Raw genomic sequence first — 6,000 nt, 5'->3', positions numbered from 1 at the left:
GCTTCTGTCTAACAATTTTTGAGTATGTTCCATAGCTTTCTGTTGTTCAGTTGCAATTTTAGCAAGTGTTTTGTAGCTGGGTTTTGAATCACAGTCAGAGTCATCGTCACTAGATGTTCGATAGCGAGTAGTGCGTGTGTTTACCTTGGCACCGCGTGCCATGAAGCAGTAGGTAGGAGTGGAGTCGTTCTTGTCATTTGCGTCGGTATTGGGTGATGCAGTCATTGTCTTCAGTGTTGAAGATGGACTTGGCGACGTATGCTGTAGCCAGACTCGCAATGCCAGAATCAGACTCCTCCTCAGACTCCACCTCTGCCTCCTCAGATGCGGACTCCTCCTCTGAATCCATCTCCTTGCCAACAAACGCACGTGCCTTGCTAGATGAGCTCTTCTTGTGTGATGAAGACTTTGAGGAAGACTTGGAAGAAGACTTTGAGTATTTCTTCTTCTTCTTGTCGTCAGAATCATATTCCTTGTTCTTCTTCTTCCTTCTGTTCTCATTGTCCCACTGTGGACACTCAGAGATGAAGTGTCCAGTTTTCTTGCACTTGTGACATGTTTTCTTCTTGTAGTCATGAGCAGAAGCTTCATCATTCCTTGAGCTTGATCGTGAAGATTTTCTGAAGCCTTTCTTCTTGGTGAATTTTTGGAACTTCTTCACTAGCATTGCAAGTTCCCTTCCAATGTCTTCAGGATCATCAGAACTGCTGTCAGATTCTTCTTCAGACGAGGAAACAGCTTTTGCCTTCATGGCACGAGTTCGCCCATAGTTTGGACCGTAGATATCTCTTTTCTCAGAAAGCTGAAACTCATGTGTGTTGAGCCTCTCAAGTATGTCAGATGGATCGAGTGTCTTGAAATCAGGACGTTCTTGAATCATCAGGGCTAGGATGTCAAACGAACTATCAAGTGACCTCAGCAGCGTCTTGACGATTTCATGTTTGGTGATCTCAGTGGCGCCGAGGGCTTGAAGCTCATTTGTGATGTCAGTGAGCCGATCAAATGTGTGTTGGACATTCTCATTGTCATTTCGCTTGAAGCGGTTGAAGAGGTTGCGAAGGACACTGATTCTTTGATCTCTCTGGGTTGAGACGCCTTCATTGACCTTGGAGAGCCAGTCCCAGACCAGCTTGGATGTCTTCAAGGCACTCACACGGCCATACTGTCCTTTTGTCAGATGTCCACAGATGATATTTTTGGCGGTAGAGTCCAGTTGAGTGAACTTCTTGACATCAGCAGCAGTGACACCTTCTCCAGCCTTGGGAACGCCGTTCTTGACGACATACCATAGGTCGACGTCAATGGCTTCAAGATGCATGCGCATCTTATTCTTCCAGTAGGGATATTCAGTTCCATCGAAGACGGGGCACGCAGCGGAGACTTTGATTATCCCTGCAGTCGACATAGCTAAAACTCCAGGTGGTTAAACCGAATCACACAGAACAAGGGAGCACCTTGCTCTGATACCAATTGAAAGTGCGTTATATCAACTAGAGGGGGGGTGAATAGGCGATTTTTATGGAAGTCTTCAATACGTGGGAGTTATGAAGACAAACAATGAAGACTTTGCCTATTACTATGCAGCGGAAGTTAGATTACACTAGGCAAGCCATGGTCAAGTATTCAATAGAGTGAAAGCACAAAGACAAACAGCTGCAGTGTAATAAGGATCAGGTAGGAAGAAGTTATGAAGCCAAACAGATCATACATTCACGTTGTGAAGACAAAAGATAGAGCAAGCATGCAATAGCTTCACAATGAGTAACAGTAAGAAAAAGGAAGTGAAGATGAAATCAGTGACTCGTTGAAGACAATGATGTGTTGGACCAGTTCCAGTTGTTGTGACAACTGTACGTCTGGTTGGAGCGGCTAGGTATTTAAACCTTAGGACACACAGTCCCGGACACCCAGTCCTGAACACACAGTCCAGGACACCAAGTCCTCACCGTATTCTCCTTGAGCTAAGGTCACTTAGTCCTCGCCCAATCACTCTGGTAAGTCTTCAAGGTAGACTCCCAAACCTTCACAAACTTTGTTCACTGGCAATCCACAATGTCTCTTGGATGCTCCGAACGCGACGCCTAACCATCTGGAGGATTCACAGTCCTCAAGTGTAATAAATCTTCAGATCACATAGACAAGAAGACTCAAGTGATGCCCAATTTGCTCTGGCTCAGGGTGGTTACGGGTTTTCTCCTCACTAGGAATTTTCTCTCAAAGGCTTCGAGGTGGGTTGCTCTCAAACGCCAAAAGCCGTGCACTGAAATCTGAGCAGCCAACCGTTTATGGTTGTGGGGGTGGGCTATTTATAGCCACTTGGCAACCCGACCTGATTTGTCCAAAATGACCCTGGGTCACTTAGGAACTGACACGTGTCTCAACGGTCAGATTTCAAACTCTCATGGCAACTTTGCTTGGGCTACAAGCAAAGCTGACTTGTCCGGCTCTGGACAAGATTCACTCTCATTGTCTTCGTTCGAAGACATAGGTTTTTGATTTATTTAGGCATCACTTCAGTCATTCTGACTGGTTCTCCTGGACCCCACTTAATAGTGCAGTGGTTCCTATGACACAACACAAAAGAGAAAGAACTACGAAAGATCTAAGTCTTCGAGCTCCATAGGCTTCATAACGTGTCTTCTTTTGTCATAGTGTTCAATGTGAATATCTTCATAAACCACCTTTGTCTTCAATGTCTTCATACATTTTTAGGGGTCATCTCTGGTAGTAAAACCGAATCAATGAGGGACTTCTACCTGTGTTTTCCTGCAATTCTCACAAACACATTAGTCCCTCAACTAGGTTTGTCGTCAATGCTCCAAAACCAACTAGGGGTGGCACTAGATGCACTTACAGTCCTCCTTCGTGGAGACGCTCATTCCCTTGGTTGGAACGGGCAGCGATGGGGGCCGCGTCCGCCCGTATTATCCCCCTCGGTATCTTCCTTCAAGGGCTCCGGGAAAGGTGCGACCTCGAGCATCTTTTCCAATGTCGGATTTTCCAAACCCTCAGGGAGGGGGGCCAAACACCGAATCATCTTCGCCTTTGTTAGCCAGTCCTGGTCAAAAAAGCAAACTCTCAGAAATAACTTCGTGACGAATAAAAGATAGTGTGTTCAGCCAGAGGATTTCTTACTTGTTCGGTGGCGCAGTTACAGCTCAGGCCCACGTCCTCGGTAATATTCGGACACTCTACTTGAGGTCCGAAGAATGACTTGTACATCTCCTCGTGCGTCAGGCCGAGGAAACTATGAATGGCACGCGGTCCCTCTGGGTTGAACTCCCACAAGCGAAGGGGCCGGCGTTTGCAAGGCTGGGCTTGACGAACCAGCATAACTTGTATTACCACAGCCAAATTAAAATCTCCCTTGAAGAGATCTCGGATGCGGCTTTGCAGTATAGGCACGTCCTTGGCTGGACCCCAGCTCAGACCTCTGATAATCCATGACATCAGTTGTGGTGGGGGGCCCAAGCGGAAAGCGGGGGCAGCCGCCCACTTGGCACTTCCGGGAGCCGTGACGTAAAACCACTCCTGTTGCCATAATTCGGACACCTCTGGAAAGGAACCTTTCGGCCATGGAGCTCCTGCCATCTTGCCTATTGATGCACCTCCGCACGCTTCATGTTGCCCCTCGATCATCTTCGGCTTTACTTCAAAGGTCTTGAGCCACAGGCCGAAGTGAGGGGTAACGCGGAGGAAGGCCTCACACACGACAATAAATGTCGAGATGTGGAGAAAGGAGTCCGGAGCTAGATCGTGGAAATCTAGCCCGTAATAGAACATCAAACCCCTGACGAAGGGATCCAGAGTGAGGCCTAGACCTTGGAGGAAGTGGGAGAAGAACACGACGTTCTCATTGGGTTCGGGAGTAGGGACGATCTGCCCTCGAGCAGGCTGCCGATGCGAAACCTCGGCGGTCAGGTATCTGGCCTCACTCAATTTCTTAATGTCCTCTTCCGTAACGGAGGAGGGCATCCATCGGCCTTGAAGGCTGGATCCGGATATGATTGAAGATCCGGAGCACCTAACCTGGGCTTTGGGTGTTAGAACCCGAGGCGGGGGAAGGGTTCGATTGAGCACGAGAGGGAAAAAGCGAAAACCTTGTCCCTTTATAAAGAGGGTGAATATCAAGCGTCCTCTCCGTAGCCGTTTAGGACTTGCCTATAATCTAGGAGTCCTAGACACGGTTGGGTTACCCACGACCGCATTAATGAGAATCCCGTAATTGGGGGAACACGATCTCCGCTTCGACAAGACGTGTCTAGAAACCGCCTCACGTTATGTGCGGGGCTGGTTAAAAGAAACAGTTCGAATAATCACCAGGCCATGACGTAGCGTCATGCTGCCAAAACAAGCCAGCAAATTAGATCTGTGAAAATATTATTCTCTCTACGGTGGAAGGTGGAACTTATTTTGTAGGGTCGGACACTATCCTTATATTCAAATTCTTCTGTGATGTATTCGGAGAAGGAACCCGCCTTGCAATGCCGAAGACAATACTGCGCGCCGGACTCATCGTCATTAAAGCCTGGTTCAGGGGCTACTGAGACAGTCCTGGATCAGGAGGTCTCCGGATAGCCGGACTATCTCCATTGGCCGGACTGTTAGACTATGAAGATACAAGATTGAAGACTTCGTCTCGTGTCCGGATGGGACTCTACTTGGCGTGGAAGGCAAGCTAGGCAATACGGATATGGATATCTCCTCCTTTGTAACCGACCTTGTGTAACCCTAACCCTCTCCGGTGTCTATATAAACCGAAGGGTTTTAGTCTGTAGGACAACAATCACAACATACAATCATACCATAGGCTGGCTTCTAGGGTTTAGTCTCTCTGATCTCGTGGTAGATCTACTCTTGTACTACCCATATCATCAATATTAATCAAGCAGGACGTAGGGTTTTACCTCCATCAAGAGGGCCCGAACCTGGGTAAAACATCCTGTCCCCTGCCTCCTGTTACCATCCGGCCTAGACGCACAATTCGGGACCCCCTACCCGAGATCCGCCGGTTTTGACACCGGCAACGGGGGCGGATCCATAGTGGTGTATTGATATGGTGAATATGTTGGCTTGCGTGGTATACCACTCAGTCAAAGTTGGCTTGCTGCAGTTAAACTCCACCACCCCCTTTCTTTATACTGATGCATATGTAGATAGTTCTGATGTAAGTCTTGTTGGGTACATTTGTACTCACGTTTGCTTAATTTATGTTTTTGCAGAGAGATTCCAGTCTCACAAGTAGTTCCGCGTGGACTTCGATGTTTAGCTTGTTACCTCATCTATGATCTTGTACCCTTTGGAGGTTCTTGTAGATAGATAGTCTTACTAGCCTTCTCTCTTTTCAGATGTCTGTATCGAGACATGTTTATGCTTCCGCATGTGCTTGTTACTTGTATGACTTGAGTGCTGGGTCATCCGACCCATGTTTGTAATATCTGGCTCTTCGGAGCCTAATGAATAAATACCTTGAGTCATAGAGTTATGTTGTGATGCCATGTTGTATTTGCACATATCGAGCACGTTGTGTGTATGTTATTTAAATGCTTGGTATGTGTGGGATCCGACAACCTAGTTGTTTATTCTTGGTAGTCTCTCTTATGGGGAAATGTCTCCTAGTGCTTCCACTGAGCCATGGTAGCTTGCTACTGCTCCAGAACATTTAGGCTGGCCGGCATGTGTCCTTCTTCGTTCCTGTGTCTGTCCCTACGGGGAAATTTCACGTGGTGTCTACCGGAGTCTTGTTAGCTTGCTACAGCCCGGATTCACTCGCTGATGACCGACACATTCGTTGCTGGGTCATGTATTCCTGTCCCTGTAAGTTAGTGCCACTTTGGATTCACGACTAGTCATGTCGGCCCGGGTTCTTTGTCATATGGATGCTAGCGACACTATCATATACGTGATCCGAAAGGCGCAAACGGTCTCGGGCCAGGTAAGGTGGCACCTGTGGGAATACCGTGAGAGATTCCGCAAAGTGATATGATGTGTTACATGCTA

Source organism: Triticum urartu, chromosome 4 (assembly GCF_003073215.2).
Source record: "Triticum urartu cultivar G1812 chromosome 4, Tu2.1, whole genome shotgun sequence".
In the NCBI taxonomy this organism is placed as follows: Eukaryota; Viridiplantae; Streptophyta; class Magnoliopsida; order Poales; family Poaceae; genus Triticum; species Triticum urartu.
This window is presented reverse-complemented; position numbering follows the sequence as displayed.